This window comes from Lucilia sericata, unplaced genomic scaffold (assembly GCF_015586225.1).
Source record: "Lucilia sericata isolate MDLA Ls3-8-SP2 unplaced genomic scaffold, ASM1558622v1 Contig000036F_arrow, whole genome shotgun sequence".
NCBI lineage: Eukaryota > Metazoa > Arthropoda > Insecta > Diptera > Calliphoridae > Lucilia > Lucilia sericata.
The window spans coordinates 212,234-228,928 of NW_023994074.1; the positions used below are offsets into that span (position 1 = coordinate 212,234).

Here is a 16,695-nt window from a genome sequence, read left to right on the forward strand (position 1 = left end):
CTTGTTTAGGAAGCTGTTAACTATATTATGAGCCCGAATATGTTTACAAAAACAAAACACTAACGAGCCAGACATAAGGTCTCTCTCTCTAGTCATGCGGTCGGTCGCATATTGTTGCCTGCCATTATACCGCCTGTAAACTGTCTTGGCTCATGTCTACTGTCACAGGTGACGTTATTTTAAATAACAAAAATATTTGTTAGATTATGTGTGTTTTCTTAGAAAACTATTACAAGAAAATTTGGCGGCATATTTTTACATTTTTGCAAGACTTTCGAGATGAGATTTATTTGTTGAAAATTTGTATTAGGAAAAAAGAAAATAACGAATTTTGTTAATGAAGTTGCATATATATAGATTAGACCGACTTACAGAAAATAGTGCTTTTGTTACCCCGCTCATATTATACCTTGTTATGTCATACATATAATGTTACCTAAAATATTTTAGACTCCAATAAAATATCTAAAAAGGACAAATGAATTTACATGTTTAATTCAAAATTGTACTCTAAATGAACAGCCAACTCTAGAGTCTAGATCCAAATTATTTTGGAAATCTTCATAAATCAAATCAAGGCACATTCTAAGAGAGGTAGCAGACAACGATTTTGCTTTCCATATAGACTGAGTCGGTGTAATATATGGGGTCAATTGACTCAGATTTTAAACCGATGTCGTCCTATAGCGATAAAACCAAGGTTATTCCTAATGGATAGTATCATCGACACAACTTTTCAGCAAATCAGTCAAGAACTCTCTTTGATATTTTATTAGCTATTGTTCTTAGCAAATTTTGTCCGAAATATAGTTTTTTGTTCAAAATCTTTCGGAAAAAAATATTACAAAAAAAGTGAAAGAAATTTCTTTGAACTTTTTTATACCCACCCTCAACACCTCGAAATATTGGTCATAGATAGACCCACAAAAGTATATATGCGCATTCTGGCTCCTTAATAAATCATAAGACGATCTGGACATGTCTGTCCGTTGAAAACACAGTAGAGTCTGAACGGAAATAGCTAGAAGGTTGAAATTTACCTATAGGTAAAGTTTATTTGATATTGAAAATCGGTTCACGTTTTCTCAAAGCCCCCCATACATATAAGTGGTCCCATTTTTTTAACAGTCATAGCTTTAAAAATTCAAATATAGCGATAAAATTCGAGACCAAATCTGTGTATCATATTTTTTGAGGATCGGCCCATAAACCACCCTGCTCTCCATATATGGTCCCCTACAGAAAATGATTTTAATTCTCATTACTGACTTAAAAATACGAGTATAGTAAAGAAAATCGATACAAAAAGTTTTATAACAGCCAAAATCTCTGTGACAGATTTTAGAGGATTGACCCATAAATAACCCCCATCTAAGGTCCTCTATAGAAAATGACTTTAACATTCATTACTGGCTTAAAAATATGAGTATAGCAATGAAACTCGATATAAATAAGTTTTATAATAGTCAAAATCTCTCCATCGGATTTTTGAGGATCGGCCCATAAATGACCCTACTCTCCATATATGGTCCTTTTTACAAAACTACTTTAACGCAAATTACTGGCCAGTACAGCGATGATATTTGATATAAACAAGTTTTTTAATGAACCAAAATCAGTCTACAAAATGTTATTAGAATAGGTCAATAATTGACCCTACCCAACATATAAGATCTACTTAAGAACATTACTTTAACGCTTAATACTGGATTGAAAATACGAATAAAGCGATGAAATTTGACATAAACAAGTTTTATACAAACCGACATCTCTCTAACAAATTTTATAAGGATTGATCCATATTCAACCCTACCCCCCACATAAGGTCACCCTAAAAAATTTTTTTTCGTACAGCAATAAAATTCGACAAAAGTAAATTTTATATTTACCGAAATCTTTTTGCTAATTTTATATTATGGTCAGCCCATATAGGAATCGGTCTACAAAATGTTTTTAGAATCGGTCAGTAATTAACCCTACCCGACATATCAGATCTATTTAAGAACATTACTTTAACGCTTAATACTGGATTAGTGATGCGATGAAATTTGACATAAACAAGTTTTATACAAACCGACATCTCTCTAACAAATTTTATAAGGATTGATCCATATTCAACCCTACCCCCACATAAGGTCACCCTAAGAAAATTTCTTCGTACAGCAATAAAATTCGACCAAAGCTCATTTTATATTTAGCGAAATCTCTTTGCTAAGTTTTTATTAAGATCGGCCCATATAGGGATGGGGTCAATCCCTCATTTAAGTTTTCTTCAGAAAATGACTTTAACGCCTTTAAAAAACTAAAGCGATGAAATTCCACATCTATCGGTGTACAATTGATTCTATTTCCTATATAAGGCCCCATCAACTATTCCAGAATAGTGAAGTTTTATAGGAATCAAAATGTGTCATATAGGGTATCCTTCAAAGAGTGAGTTTAATGCTTATAAATGACTTTAAAATGGCGACATAGCGATATAATTCGACACCCGTAAATTCTATAGAAACCGAAATCTATGTATATATACAATTTTATGAGCATCGGGACATAATTGACGCAATCCCCCATAAAATATAAACACATTATTTAAAAAACAAAATGTTTTTAACAAATCTTATTAGCAACGGTACAACATTGATGTTACAACCTTAGGCCCTAGGTCTACTTCAGAAAATTCTTTCAACGCTCATTACTAGCTTAAACATTTTTATAATTTTTAAAAATAACTGCTTTAAATATCAATAAGTAACCACCAATATGGTTACTCATCATGCGCTTTAAAAAGAGGAAAAACAACAATTGGCAACTAGCAACAACAATTAGTTGGCAATGCAAAACAAATGTTATTTTTGCCAAAATAAACAACAAAACTACCCTTAAACAAAAACAACAACAATACGCAATGTTATTTTTCTTTTATATTTTAACAACTCACTTAACTCACAGGACATGCGCTATAAATTTTTACCCTTCTTTTGAATTGGGGAGGCAGACACAAGAGGGAGCAAATACTTGTTTTGTTGCAAGCAAGGGTGGCACAAATGTTCTTTATTCATATCATTTAATATAAACAGGTTTTGCTTTCTTTAATGTCTTCTAAATATACATTACTCTCCCATTCTTGGACTCTTTAAAAAGAGAGTAAGAAAAAAATAAATAAATGCCAAAGTGGCACGCACCCAAAATTAACAAAAAAACATTTATGTTGCAGTTGTAGTTTGTTCTCGTATTAAAGCAAATTGTCACTTCCTTAAATGGTTGGTGTGTGTGTTTTGGTTTTTTTTAATAAAATAAGAAAATAATTAAATATAAATATTTAATATAAAATATTAAGAGAAAAAAGAAAAGAAAAATAAAGTGTAAAAATTTCATTATAAAATTGTATTAAAAAAAATAACTAGCAAAGTTTCAGTGTAAAGTTGAATATTCTAGCAAATTAAAGTTAATTAACATAAAAATTAAAGGAAAATCATAAAAATCCTACAGCATCCTTTGCAAAAAATGAAAGAAAAAAGTGTGCCATGTTAAAAATCAATACTTCCAAGGACTTTTTTAACTCAACAATATAAAACTAACTTCTGTTAAAAAAAAAATAATTTTTAATTAAAAATTTCATAAATTAACAACAAAACAAGGATTTAATTAAAGAAAATTATTATTTTTTTCTAATTTTAAATACAGAAAATTCTATTTTTCCAAAAAAAAGGAAAATTATACATTTTTGTTGTTTATTCTTATTGGAATTTCTTTTTTTTTTTAATTCTTTTTATTGCAATATTTCTGTATTTTGGTCGCCATATTGTGCCACTGCTGTCTACTGTTATTGGGGAGTAAAACACACCCTTAAGTTTGTTTGTTATTGTTGTTGTTGCTGTTGTTTGTTAGCTGTGTTCACTCGTCATTATCGGTTTACCGGTCTATTGCATTTTGAGTCATTGATTTTTTTCTATGTTACACATGTTTGTTGTTCCCTTTAGTTTGTGCATGTATTCAGTGATTTTTATTGCAGATATTAAAGTACAACTTTTTAATGGTTGCAATTATCCTCCCATGGGCCATTAAGGCTAATGTGAAATGTTGTAAATATAGTAAATAAATTGCTGTTTGCTGATTATTTTAATAAACACCTAGTTACTATTTGATTTAGGACTAAAAGTCCTAATTTTGAATATCTTAATGTTGTAAATAAATTAAATTTTTATTTCGGAATACTGACAAATTTAAGCATTTTGTATGTTACTTTAAACATGTCAATATTTTTGGTATTGGAAGATAACATTGGCATAACATTGGATAACAAAAAAAAAAAAAAAAAAATTTGAAAAAAAGTCAAAACAATTAATATGCGGTTTAACCCCGATCAAGGTTAGTTCATTGCATCAGGTTTTGGAGATATACTGTCACAAACTTTGAAAAAAATCCCCTTTTAACCGTTAATTGGGACCTTATAACAATTCAGAGATCTTGACCTTATCCCCACTGAATTGTACATTATGATATTGCTTTAGTTCCACAATCTGGCGTTTAATCACTTTCACAGTAACTAGACTTCTAGAATTTCGTAACAGTCTAGGAGAACGTTTTTATCTTAGAGTTGAGTCACAAATCTGTACATTAGAAACACAACTCTAAAGTTTTTTTGTTTTCCACCATGACCCAGTAGTCCCAAAAGAGTTATAAGTAAAGCTATACCTTTAAATGTTTTATATTAAATTGACTTTAGGATATCTAGAAGCAAGTTCCGATTGTAGCATTTAACAATAATCCATCATCCACAGGATTAAAGTCTTAAATCTCATACAAATCAATGACTAAAGATTTAAGAATGATTCTATTACCAAGTCATAATAAAAGTTACGATTACTAACTAGCTATAGAGCCACTATTAAAGCTTTAATTTAACTATTTGCAAAGCCATGGCTGTGTCATAAAATCGATTACAGTGTCATGATTGTAGATTCAAATCGAAAGCTTTTAGAAATATGATAAAATCTTTTTTAACTACATAGTAATGATCGACTACTTACAAAGCGTTAAAATCCGTACTCTATTACAGATTGTAGCTTTAAATTGAAAGCTTTTAGAAATATGATAAAAGCTTAGTCTGGTATCATGAAATGAGTGTCATGATTGTAGCTACAAATCGAAAGCTTTTAGAAATATGATAAAATAAAAGCTTCTTTAACTAGTAATAGTGATTGAAGCTTCAAATGGAAAGCTTTTATAAACATCATAAAAGCTTCATCTTGTATCATTAAATCAGTGTCATGATTGTGGCTTAGAAAGCCATGGCTGTATCATAAAATCGATTACAGTGTCATGATTGTAGCTTTCAATCGAAAGCTTTTAGAAGTATGATAAAAGCTTTATTAACTAGTAATGATCGATAACTTACAAAGCGTTAAAATCCGTAATCGATTATAGTGTCATGATTGTAGCTTTAAGTCTAAAGCTTTTAGAAATATGATAAAAGCGTTAAAACCCGTAATTAAAACCTTATACCACTTATGGACAGACCCACAATTACGGAGCCTGAAGTTTTAAACCAGTAACAAACAAAGCTTCTTTAACTAGTAATGAACGGCTACTTACCAAGCATTAAAATCCATAATCAATTACAGTGCCATGAATGTAGCTTCAAATCGAAAGCTTTTAGAAATATGATAAAAGCTTTTTTAACTACTAATGATTGACTACTAACAGACCATTAAAATCCGTAATTTAAACCTTTATTATTGACTGACTCACAACTACGGAGCCTGAAGTTTTAAAGTTACCATTAAAGCTTTAAATTGATGACTAATCGTAATCACGTTCACACATACCAAGCGATTTCCTATGAAACATTGATAACAAATTGTCAGTCAGTCTTTACTTTTTCTAAATGGTCCTTAGAACACTGGCGACCTAATGTAGAATATGAGAAGTCCAAAGAAGAAGTTTACCCAGATGATCATTGGAAACTTTGCTTCAACAGCAGCTCATGCTAACTTAATCCCTGATTTTAAATCGGCCCGTCTTGCAGATCATAAATATCTCCGATACACTCATATGATATAAAATTTTCAAAACAAAGCAAAAAAGAGAATGAGTTAAAAAAAATAATTATTCATAAAACGTGCCCAAACGATTTGAAAAATTTAACAGATGCTAATGAACGATTGTAGAATTATTTTTGTTGATTTAAAGAATTACAACAACAGATGCTGATTGATTAAATTCATATGAATATATGTACATTTGAACAAGTAATACATAATCTCTCTCACACCCATTTACAGCACATAACCCAGCAAACGCAAAGTTAAACGCTTAACAAATTTTAGAGAATTTTATTTTATATGTACTTGGTGGCAAATATTTCATTCTTAAATTCATATCATAACCTCATTCTAAATTTAAGATCTCTGTAAAGAAAAATTATTTTTAAAACGTAATTCTTTTTGGGAAAGCTATTGATATTAATCTCCCTGTAAAGGTTTTGTTTTCAAAATTATCAAACGTTTGTAATGGATAAAGCATTTAATTTATAAAAGTTTACTCAAGCGTTTTATAGTTGAAAAAGCTTTTAGCTAAATATATGTGTGTTTTAAATAAATTTCAAATGTTTTCATTTCAAAAAGTCTTTCCAATTATTCTCAATTTAAGATCATAACTTCATTGTCCAATCCAACGTTTTAAATGCGAAAGCTTTTGTTTTGGTATAGTTCTCATTTGAAAGCTTTTATTTTCAAATGTTATCAGAATTTAATCATAGATTTGACATTGGAAAAGCTTTTGATTTAAATTCATCCCTAATCTTAACCCCCCCTGTAAAGCTTTTTTCCAACAGATTTTAACTATTTTCAAAAATACTTGTAATGTAGAAAGCTTTTGATGCGAAGTTTCAGATCTTAATCTCCTTGAAAAGCTTTTACTTTCAAATATGTATATTAATGTTTGCTTAAACGTTTGTAGTGCTTTCATAGAGTTGAATAAGCTTTTATTTTAATATGTGTGAAATATTTTTTAAAAAAGTCCAAAGTCAAATAATTCCTAATTTGGAATCGTAACTTCATTAAGAAGCTTTTCATTTTAAATGATATTTTTCAAACGTTTTATAGCGAAAGCTTTTATTTCCAAAGTTTAGTGAACAGTTTGTAATTGAAAAAGCTTTCGATTTACAATCATTCTCCATTTAACATGCTAAATTTCCTGTAAAGCTTTTATTTTCATATGAGTTAAATAATTTCACAAACTTAATTGAAATTAAAAAAGCTTTTGTAAAGCTTTCACTTTTAAAAAGTTTGTGATAGAAAAAGCTTTTACTTTGAAATATTTCATAATATAAAAGCTTTTTTAAATATATCAAATATTACTTAATAAGTTTGTTATTAATAAGCTTTTAATAGAAAATCTTTCTCGATTTAAGTTCAACACTTTCGTGTTTGCTGGGCAAGCCTCATGAAAATGTGTTAAAAAGTTGTTGTGAATGGTTGGTCATGCAATCAATAATTGTTTTTTTCTTTGTTGTTTTTGTTTGTAAACAACAACTGTAAGCGACAGACTATACCAGAGAAGCTCAATATGGCCGTGTCATAGCACGCGTGATAGGGTAAGAAAATTCTGCTGACGCTAAGTTGATACACATACACTACAGGTTTAATTCTTCTTCTTTTTATAATGAGCAATATCAGTTGGTTTGCTCTCAACTTGAAAAACAAAATCAAATCAGTTGCTGATCAGCACTTGTCAAAGTAAGGTCTGTGCGCGACGTTTTTAAAATACACACAGAAATACAACAACAAAATTTTGAGAAAGCCGAATGAATGTAGGAGAACATGAGAGAACAGTTGATAGTTTTTTATATATAGACGTTGCTATACGCTGGCTGTCAAAATCCATAATAAATATTTGACAGTTAGCATTTACTTTATAGTTTGTAGTCATTTTATTAGTATACTTTTATTTTGAATTGAATTCTGTTCTCTGCTGCTTTACCAACACAAATAAAACTATGGTAGTATGTGTTTGAGCACCACTGGACTATACAAATATAGGGAGAAACATTGACAAATAGAAAATGCGTTTATTGTGGATGTTTGAAAAGCTTTTTATTCAATTTGTGTTTATTAATGGTATTGTAACAATTAACGCTTAAAAAGCTGTACGCACTTTAAAATTACACACATTTGAAATTGAAAAAATAATTATTATTTGCTCAAGCTATGAATATGATGTAGTTGAAGTTGATTTTGGAATGTTGTGCGAGGGTCTCCGATTAAGAGGGGGAATGTTAACCAACTATACAATAAAAAGTTGAAATGGAACAAACTCTTCTTATTAAGTAACTCTAGAACTGTATTATACGTAAGACGTTCCCACGACTATAGGATCTTCACTCAGGAACGACTTGAGTCATGTTTCACAAAAGGTTGTTAACTAAGACACACCTTATCGATCGAATGCTTACTCCTCCAAGTAACTTTTGGCAGTAGTGGAACTGTTCCAACAACTACAGAACGACATTTTAATGAACGTTTTTAAAATTGCAAATTTTAGAAATTTTTTAGAAATCTGTATACGCCTGTTAGGCAACTTCTCCTGTGTAATATTTTTCATGTAGAATGAGGGGTAGTTAGAATAGTGTAAGAGGGGATTTTCATTATTATTTTTTATAAATAAGTTGTATGTCATGCATGGATTTCACTGTCAATATATCAATTACATGAAAGTAAGCGAGTGATAATTTAAAAAGCAGATATTTTTAAATTTTTTATTTACAAAATTTGTAAATAAAAAATATAAATAAATTCTGACAACAGACCAGACAGACAGGCAGTTACGTCATCATTACTAGACTATTAAAAAATAAGGGTTTAAGGCAATTACTTATGTTTGGAGCATGCGATCTATATAATGTCCTTTACAAAGACGCAATAACTTGACATTGACAGGGGGAAATTGAAAAATGCTTAAATATATATTTTTTTTATAATTTTTTCAAGTTAGAAGTCTCTGCAATTACAACATTTATTTATTTTAATTTTAAAATAAAAATTAAAACTAACACAAAAAAGAATTAACAACACAATAGTCCACAAAAAAAGCTCATATTACAGTTTTATTTACAACTATTTATGTTCAAATTTAAAATTTAAAACAATAGTACTTGCAGCGTTGACCAAACAATACAGCTTTACCACCAAATACGTCTGTTAATGGACGCAATAGTAGTCTTTTTTTTTTGTATTCATTTTCCGTTTAGTGCCTGTGATGGTAATTCAATACTTAAAGTAGATGGATGACACTTGGATACTACTCTCCACATTGTGTAAAACTATTTAAACCTTATTTACTTACTTTTAAATACTATTTGTATGGATGTTACTTGCTGTGAATGTCTGTGCGACATCGATGCACATTTTAACGTCATCACAATAGTAAAATAACTGAAAATGCCACAAAATATATACATACTGTGTAATTTTGTATGTGAAGTAGAAGCTTAGAGTCTCGTCAGAGTTATAGAGGAGAGTAATTGTTGTATGCGAATATATGAGTATGCAATTGCAACTTGTTCGACTGATGTTACGAAAACATTGTTTAAAATACTATATAATTTTTTAAGTTTTTTTTTTTTGAACATTCGACCAGTTTTTGAATAAGAGTACTCTACTGAAATTTCGGTTAGTTTAGAACGAATATAGAGGAGTGTACATAGAGTCCTCTTCTATGCAAGAGAACTGATTAACAAAAGTTATGACTTGATAAGGAGCTATAGCTGTGTTATAATAAAATTTTACTATAGCTTATATTTTATGATCATTGATGCCGTAATTTTTTTGTACAATTTCTCTTATTACAGAAAATTTTCTAAAAAAATTCTCTAGAAAAATTTTCTCACTTTTAAGGAAAAGTTTCGAAAATTTCTCTTTTTGTCGAGAATTTTCTCTTTATGTTCAAATTTTCTCTTTTCTATGGACTTTTTCAAAAATATGTCTTTTTTCTTTTTTATAAAAAATGTGTTTTTTTATAAAAAATTTGGAAAAATTTCTCTTTTCTTTTGAAAATTTTGAAAAAAATTCACTTTTTTATAAAAAATTTTGGAAATTTTCTCTTTTTATAAAAAAAATATTCAAAAATTTTGGTTTTTATTGAATAAAATCATTAAAATTTTCCTTTTTATAGAAAAATGTCTTTAATTTCTCTTTTTGATAGAAAAATTTTGATTTTTTTTTTTATAAGAAAATTTTCGACAAATTACCTTTTTTAATGGAAATTTAAGGACAAGTTTCTCTTTTTTATAGATAATTTTAAAAACGTTCTATTTTTATATATAAAAAAATTTTACTTTTTATAGAAAAAAATTTCTTTTAATAGAAAGATAATTTTATTTATAGATAATTTTTCCTTTTTTAGAAAATTTTCTATAATTTCTCTAGAAAAATTTATAAAATTGTTTCCCTTTATAGAAAGTTTTGAAAATTTTTATATTTTTTTTTTAATTTTAAAAAATTTCTCTCTTTTTATTTGTCTCTAAAAAATGTCTTTTCTTTTTTGTGGAACATTTGGGAGAAATAGAGAAACTTATTTATAGAAAATTTTTAATATTCTCTTATAGAATATTTTCAAAAATTTATTTCTTAATAGAAAATTTAGCGAGAATTTCACTTTTTTATCAAAAATTTCTCTTTTTATGGGATTTCAAAAAAAAAAAAAAAAAATATATGTGAAAATTTCACAACATATTTTTAACGAAAATTCTCTTCTTATAGAGTATTTTCAAAAAAATTTTACAGAAAATTTCTCTTTTTTTTAGAAAAATAAAAAAATCTCTTTTATAGAAAACTAGCTATACCCTGTGTGCTTTGCTACCCAAAAATTAATATAAATAAAATACAGACTTTACGATTTTTGAAGATTCTAGATATAACAGTTTCCCAGATATACGAATTTTTGTATTTAATTCATATGGTGGGATCCCCCTATTAAAAGTCCACCAATTTATTACCCAAATATTCAAAATTTGATTATTCTATCTGTAGCAGTTTCCCAAATATACGAATTTTAGTACTTAGTTCATATGGGAGGTGCCAATCCTTCCTAATGATAGCCCGCCCAATTTTTCCCAAATTTTTCACATGAATATTAAAGTTCTTCGTATAAAATTTAAAGATTCTAGCTCCAATAGTTTCCTAGAAAAACGAATTTTTGTATTTAATTCATATGGGAGGTATAGGCTACTAAAATCAAGTCCGCAAATTTATTACACAAATATTGACATGTATGTCAAAGTTGTTCGTGCAAAATTTTAGAATTCTAACTCCAATAGTTTCAAAGTTAAAGTGGCACCTCCTATAGGAGGTGGCTTAAAGAGTTGTCTGGTGGAATTAAAGGATATGAAGGAGGGATGTTATTGGTGAAAAACTTTGCTAGACAGATCTGTTTGGAATGTTGACCAACATTTAAATGTAGGGTATTCCAAAACATACGAAATATTTCATGGCAAGCAACTTCTAAAAAGGGTGGTTGGTTCAGTTGGTTAAAGAAAACATAATGCTCTGTCTCTCTGTTTTTGTTTAACTGAAGCGAACTGAACAAGCTGGTTGACTTGCTGGTCGGCCAAGTGGATGGATGGCCAAGTGAGCTTTTTTCCATAATAAAATGCATGCGTTTTGATTGTTTACTTTTTTGCCGTGTTTGTTGTTAACGTTGTTAATGTTGTTGCTTTTGGATTAAATATTTTTATAAACGCTTTAGTCAGTCAGTGAGTAAAATGTTTTTTTGAGAATCACATGAATGTTTATATACAATTACATACATATTTAAGTACAAAAATACATATTTAAACATACATACGTTTATACAAACATACATGTGATAACAATTTATAGAGGAGACTAATACAGTTTGTTATTGTTATTATTTTTATTGTTGTTGTCTCCAACACCGTTACCAATAAACAAGTGAGAGTAGAAGTAACAAATCTGAGCAGTACTACCGAAAAGAGGCTAAATTTCGGTGGCCGTTTTTAGGTTTAAAAGGCCCCCGATTGATTCCACTTTCAATACTATTCAGGAGAGCTTTCCTGAAGTCATTTGTCCTAATACCTAAAAGATCCCATATTAATACCCCCTTTAAACGGGTGTATGTAATTGAATTCTGATTTCTTGTATCTCGTATATAGGGCCTACTATAAGGCCCTATTTTCACCGCCCGCTTTATGCATATGTTTGACTGTTTGTGTTTGTTTTATTACAAAAACAAAATGAGAGTATTATTAAATAAAATATATTGTATTTGTGCAGTGAGGGTTGCTTGTGTAGAATTCTACAAAACGCGGAGAGTGCTCAGCTTTTTTATTTTTTTTATAAATTTCTTAGTACTACTAGTAGTTTAATTTTTATTTTAATATCAAGCAGAGGGTTCCAAAGTTCCAACTTCAATAAATGATATTTAGTTTTTTGCTATAAATCGTGCGGTAGTTAGCTCTTAAGTACTAAAAAATTAATACAATGTAAATGTAAAATACATATTTAAAAAATAATTTACGTTAACACGAAGTTGTTAATTTTATAAACAAAAATATTAAAAAATGCTATAAATTATTTAGTTATTAAAAAAAATATATTGTAAAAAAATTTGGCAAAAAATTAATAACAAAAAAAGTGCTGACAAGTGTTTAATACAAGTGTGTGTGTGTTTGACTAGGTGTCTGCGACAAAAATTGTTGGAATCAGCTGTTTATCTATCATACGAATACAAAATAAATTAGTAATTAATCAAGTGTTACTTTTAGACGAGGGCAGTATGAAAAGTTTTTTAAGTTAAAAGGAAAACTCATTCAACGAAAATGTCTACATAAATAAAAATGTTTTGTAATTTTTTTCACAATAAATTAATTTATTGATAATTTTCTATAAAAAGAGATTGTTTTCTTAAATTTTCTATAAAAAATTAAAAATTATATTATATAAAAAGTGAATATATTTCCATAATTTGTCTATAAAAAGAAAAATTTTCTTAAAAAGACACATTTTCTATAAGAAAAAAATGGAAAATATTAGAAAATGTTCTATAAGAAGAAAAAATTCGAAACTGTTCTATAAGAGATAAATGTTCGAAATTGTTCTATTGGAAGAAAAAGTTTGAAACTGTTCTATTAGAAACGAAATGTTAGGAACTGTTCTATAAGAGATAAATATTCGCAAATGTTCTATAAGATTAGAAATAGTTCGAAATATTCTATAGAGAGTTAAATTCTCTAAAATGTTCTATAAGAAAAAAATGGAAATATTCTATAAGTAGAGAATTTTGTTCTATAATGTTTTTTTAAAGTGTTCTTTAAGAAGAAAAATTTTGTGAAATGTTTTGAAAAGAAAATTTTTTAAATAAAGGAAGAAAAATTTTCGAAAAGAGAAATTTCTAAAATAGCATTTTTTTTAAGAAAAATTTTTAAACAGTGCATATTTTAGAAAAATTTTTATAAGAGAAATTCTTGAAAATTTTTCTTTAAAAAAATGTTTGAAAATTTTTTATAAGAAAAAAATGTTCGAAAATATTCTATAAGAAGAAATATATTTGAAAATGTTCTATAAGAAGAGTAATTTTAGAAAATTGTTCATAAAAAAAAAAATTTTCTATAAGAAAAAAAAAAAAAAAAATAGATAATTTTTAAAAATTTTTCCAAGCATTTTTTTGTAAAAAATCCATGATATTATACTCCTATTTTTTTAAAAAGGAAGAGAATTTTTTCAAAAAATTTCTATAAATAGAGAACCGTTTCAAGAATTTTCTTTAAAAAGAGAAGTTTTTTTTTAATGAATATTCTATAAAAGAGAATTTAAAAAATTTCTATGAAAGAGGGTATTTTTTTTAAATTTTCTATAAAATATTTTTTTTTGATTTTTTAAAAAAGAGAATTTTTTTAAAAATTCTCTGTGAAAAGAGAATTTTTTCAACAATTTTCTATAAAAAAGAGAATTTGTCAAAATTTCCTATAAAAAGTGATTTTTTCAATTTTTTTTATAAAAAAGAGAATTTTTCAAAAATTGTCTATAAAAAAGAGATTTTTTTCATAACTTTTCTATAAAAAAAAGAATTTTTTCAAAAATTTTCAATAAAAAAGGTTATTTTTCCAAAAATTTTCTATAAAAAAGAGAATTTTTTCAAAAATTATCTATAAAAAAGCGAATTTTTTCAAAAATTATCTATAAAAAAGATAATTTTTTCAAAAATTATCTACAAAAAAGAGAATTTTTTCAAAAATTTTCTATAAAAAAAGAGAATTTTTTCAAGAATTTTCTATAAAAAAGAGAATTTTTTCAAGAATTTTCTATAAAAAAGAGAATTTTTTCAAAAATTTTCTATAAAAAAGGGAATTTTTTCAAACATTTTCTATAAAAAAGAGAATTTTTCCAAAAATTTTCTATAAAAAAAGATAATTTTTTTAAAAATTTTCTATAAAAAAGAGAATTTTTTCAGAAATTTTCTATAAAAAAGAGAATTTTTTCAGAAATTTTCTATAAAAAAGAGAATTTTTTCAAAAATTTTCTATAAAAAAGAGAATTTTTTCAAAAATTTTCTATAAAAAAAGGGAATTTTTCCAAAAATTTTCTATAAAAAAAGAGAATTTTTTCAAAATTTTTCTATAAAAAAGAGAATTTTTTCAAAAATTTTCTATAAAAAAGAGAATCTTTTCAAAATTTTTCTTTAAAAAAGAGAATTTTTTCAAAAAATTTTTATAAAAAAGATAATTTTTTAAGTTTTCTACAAAAAAAAGAGATTTTTTTTCAAAAATTTTCTATAAAAAAAGATAATTTTTCAAAAGTTTACTATAAAAAATGATTATTTTTTCAAAAGTTTTCTACCAAAAAAAAAAAAAAAAAAAAAAATTTTTAGTTTTCTACAAGAAAGAGAATTTTTCAAAAATTTTCTATAAAAAGGGAAATTTTCTATAAAAAAAAGAACATTTTCTTAAAAAAGGAGATTTTTTTTCAAAAATTTTCATTAAAACAGATTTCTTTTTAAAATTTTCAATAAAAACTGATGTCTTCAAAAAAATTTTTATAAAAACATAATTTTTCCAGAAATTTTCTATAAAAAGAGAAAATTTTAAAATATTTTCTATAAAAATAGTAGTTACCGAGTATTTACTATAATCATATCATATAATAACCGGTTCCGTCTCGTAGATTTTCAAACCCCTTTTAAGTTTGCCCTCATTTTATACAAGTGTACATATTATAGTTTTTGCAAATATCAAATAACTATAATTATTATATTAATTATTTTGCATTTTGCCAAAAGAAAAAACATACAAAAACTAAATTTTAATTATAACATCGATTATAAGGTTTACCTTTTCTAGATTATGTTCCTAAGATATGATTTATTTATTATAATTTTACCAAATTTTCCATTAACAAAAATATGGAAAAAAAATCAAGAAAATATAATAAAAAAACTAAAAAAATTACATTTTGAAACGTGACTTTTAAATAAGAAAACGTGATTGAAATCTTTTATGATTTTTTAATAATTTTTGCTCTGGCCAATTATTAAGCGGATTTTAATTAATAGTTTTATGTTTTTTATTATTGCCAAATTTATAATTTCAATTTGACAACAATTTTTACGGTTCAAAGTTACAAAAACTAAGTTTAAATATATTTTATGATTTTTGTCAATTTAGTAACGATTTTTATTCTTTTTTGTTTTATTTTTTTTTTGGTTGTTGTTACAAGATCATTTAGTTTTTTTTTAAGAAAAAATCTAAAATAACTTGTTTTTTTATTATAATTTTTTAACTGGTTTCAGCTGCTCATACTCGTGTTTTTAAGTATAGTGTGTAACAGGTAGTTAACTTACACCTTGTAAAGGAAGTTTGTTTTTTTTTTATCAGTTACAAGTTTAAGTAACACTTGTGTGCCTTATTTGTACTTTAGGAAGTAATATAATTTAATGTTTATTTATAAACTTTTTTCAAATGAGATAAAGTTCTTTAAATAGATTTGTTAGTGGTTGACAGTAAACTTGAGGGAAATTGATTTATATGAGAAATATGAATAAAGTTAAATTGTTTCCATGTCATAATTGCAACAAACAAATTTTATTAAAAATTTTCTATAAAAAATAATTTTATCGAAAACTTTCTATAAAAAGAGAAATTTATCGAAAATGTTTCTATATAAAGAGATTTTTATTGAAAATGTTTCTATAAAAAAGATTTTCTATTAAAAGAGACATTTATCGAAAAATTTCTATAAAATTTTATCGAAAATGTTTCTATAAAAAGAGAATTTTATCGAAAGTGTTTGTATAAAAAGAGAATTTTACAGAAAATGTTTCTATAAAAATAGAATTTTATCGAAAATGTTTCTATAAAAAGAGAATTTTATAGAACATTTTCTTTAAAAAGAGTATTTTATCGAAAATTTTAATTAAAAGAGAATTTTATCGAAAATTTTCTATAAAAAGAGATTCTTATCGAAAATGTTTCTATAAAAAGAGAATTTTATCGAAAATGTTTCTGTGAAAAGAGAATTTTATCGAAAATTTTCTATAAAAAGAGATTTTTATCGAAAATGTTTTTATAAAAAGAGATTTTTATCGAAAATGTTTCTATAAAACAATTTTTATCGAAAATGTTTCTATTAAAAGAGAATTTTATCGAAAATTTTCCATAAAAAGAGAATTTTATCGAAAATG

The 16,695-nt window shown here is 26.3% G+C and overlaps 1 protein-coding gene across 6 annotated transcripts in view; it reads left to right on the forward strand.

Annotated features, from left to right (window-relative positions):
* Positions 1 to 16,695, forward strand: part of LOC119612994 (cerebellar degeneration-related protein 2-like) — a 180,302-nt gene that overhangs the window by 56,427 nt on the left and 107,180 nt on the right. Inside the window, exon 1 of one of the 6 annotated variants that reach the window (XM_037968949.1) lies at positions 3,218 to 3,260. The exons of 2 other annotated variants lie outside the window; for them this stretch is intronic. The gene's annotated coding sequence lies outside the window, so the exon portion shown is untranslated. Of the gene's footprint in view, positions 1 to 3,217; positions 3,261 to 12,366; positions 12,509 to 16,695 lie in introns of those variants that run through there. 3 more of the 6 variants (XM_037968957.1, XM_037968963.1, XM_037968940.1) reach the window with 3 other exon arrangements.